At 38.1% G+C, this 2,646-nt stretch overlaps 1 non-coding gene across 1 annotated transcript; it reads left to right on the top strand.

Moving 5' to 3' along the window:
- Positions 1-603: 603 nt before the first annotated feature.
- trnaq-cug lies at positions 604-675 on the top strand. Its single transcript has one exon. It is a non-coding gene; the product is annotated as a tRNA-Gln (tRNA).
- Positions 676-2,646: the final 1,971 nt, after the last annotated feature.

The raw sequence follows: 2,646 nt of genomic DNA, 5'->3' as shown, positions 1-2,646 counted from the left end.
AAATTGTCATCGTAGGTGCATGTCCACTGTGAGACATAATCTAAAAAAAAAAAATCACAATGTGTGATTTGTTAACCATTTATTTGTATGATACAGCTGAAAATAAGTATTTGGACACCTGTCTATCAGCTAGAATTCTAACCCTCAAAGACTTCTTAGTCTTCCTTCAAAACGTCCACCTCCAATCCATTCATTATCCTAAATTAGATGCATTAACATTGATTTTCTCAGGTGTTCAAATACTTATTTGCTGCTGTATTATACAAATAAATAGTTAAAAAATCATATTGTGATTTTTGAATTTTTTTTGACTATGTCTCTCACAGTGGACATGCACCTACGATGAAAATTTCAGACACTCCATGATTTCTAAGTGGGAGAACTTGCAAAATAGCAGGGTGTTCAAATACTTATTTTCTTCACTGTATCTACTACTGTATTCACTGTCTGTGTCAAGTCCTTCAAAACCTGTTCTTGACTTGCTTTTCAACACATCCTCTGGCCAATCATTTTTGCTTCATTGTGATTGTTGTGTGCCTTCAACATCACACATGTGGATATTATGAAAGAAACTGCCTAGCAAACCCTACTAACACTTTTAAAGGATCCATGGTGTAATGGTTAGCACTCTGGACTCTGAATCCAGTGATCTGACTTCAAATCTCAGTGGAACCTTTTTTTAAGTTGGATGTCTGCTTAAGTTAAGTGTAATGTCTTGTTTTTGTGTTATTATCTACAGAGATTTGTGGTGTAGTATGGAACCATTGTCCGGTCTTTTATGTATTATAAGACTCTTTGCCGCCTGTCTTGGCAGGACTCCGTTGTCTCTGTTTAGTCTCCTAATTTAAAGGTAAAGTCAGCGTCCACTAAAGGTTGTGTTGTTGCTGCTGACAGACTCAGATCATTATTCTAAGTGTGTGACAACATTATGGGATGGATTCCTACAGAGATAGACCTTTTAGTCAAAGAGGAACATCCTTTTAGTTTAGATCTCTTAGTTTCCAACCAGACCAGATCGGTGATTGTAGGAACAGTGGAAAGATGAACCAAGACAGCTTTTCATATATATATTTTCTTTTTATATTGACTATAGTTGTTTGTTTTTAACAGAAATCAACCTGTCAACATTTCTATTTGTCATAAAGTTCTGACATTAAGTTTTTTACCGCCAGTTCAAAATGGAGCTGAACACGGAGGAGGATTCCTCCCTAGCGGCCGCTCTGCTCTGCTCCCTGCCCCCGCTGTTTGGTAATAGTTAAAGCAGATAAAAACCTAAAGAACCCTCAAAAGCTTCAAGATAAAATTTACTTAAGAAGCTTCTTCATTCTCGTTCAAGAAAAGGCCTGGTTCCAGCCAGACTATGAATTTATTCATGAAATTCCTGTTGTTCATTTGTAGGCAGTCCCATATGGTCTAATGGTTAGGATTCCTGGTTTTCACCCAATTGGCCTGGGTTCAACTCCCTATGGGAATTGATATTTAGCTGGTGAAGGTCTGCAGAAAGATTTGTACAACCTCCGACATTTGTCGCTCAATATGCCAGGCATTCTATGCATCCAGGGCCAAATGTTTTATCATTCCCTCCACTATGGGCCCCTAAGGAAATGTGTGATTGTGAACTCTTTTTATCCATAGCAACGACAGGTAACAACAAGTGGAAGTACTTCTCTCTTTTCGTATAGTCGCCACTTTACGGTCCAGTTTAATCTCGGTAAATTTTGCGGCAATCCTGCAAACAGCTACGATGACTGTTTATCTGTGTGGATTTTAAAATCTATCTGTCAACCCTGTCTTGCCCGTATTGGATGGAATTATGTCAATTTGCACTTTTTATCTGTTATACATAACAACCTGGATGCAACAAAGAACCATTTTCTCCTGTTTTGTACACAAAGAGTTTTACAACAAACAAAAAATAATTTTTACCGAATCCCTTGGTTAAATCATAGTCAGTAGCTTTACATGTGTTGACAATACATGTACTGTGTCCAAACCTTTCTGTCTAAAAAAATAGCAATCTCAGACATTATTTCCAAATGAAAACAATTGTTTTCAGAAGTGGGATTTGAACCTACGCCTCCACTGGAGACTGCAACCTGACCGCAGCACCTTGGACCGTTTAGCTATCCTGACTGATCCGAAAGAGCTTCAGTAGGACTTGTTTAAAAAATTATAATATAGAAATTAAACATGTCATGATATAGTAGGTTCTCAATCATCCATGGCATAGTTAACAAGGGAAGGTTTCTCAACTGTCAGCCCAAATATAAGGCCGTTCATAGAGACATGGAATAAAGTCACCAGTATGGCGAACTGCTTGACAATGGCAATACATTGTGCTGGATGTGAAGGCAATTTGCAATACAGGCCAAATCCTATGGTGGGAATCAAGATCCACCAATGTTTCTGTCCACAATGTCCACCTGAATTCAGAAATGTCCCTGCCAGATGGGAAATAAACTGAAAATTGGGTCAACAATTTGCAATTATCTTTAAATTCATGATATATAACTTCTATAACAAGGATTTGGACACAGTGACCACTTACTTCATTTTGTAGGTCAGGACATTGTTTTTTCCACAGGTGGCAGTTATAGAAGCCTGGGTAGCTCAGTCGGTAGAGCATCAGACTTTTAATCTGAGGGT

The sequence above is a fragment of the Etheostoma cragini genome, unplaced genomic scaffold (genome assembly GCF_013103735.1).
Source record: "Etheostoma cragini isolate CJK2018 unplaced genomic scaffold, CSU_Ecrag_1.0 ScbMSFa_352, whole genome shotgun sequence".
Taxonomy (NCBI): domain Eukaryota; kingdom Metazoa; phylum Chordata; class Actinopteri; order Perciformes; family Percidae; genus Etheostoma; species Etheostoma cragini.
The sequence above is the reverse complement of the archived record's forward strand: the minus strand, read 5'-3'. Positions and strand labels throughout refer to the sequence as shown.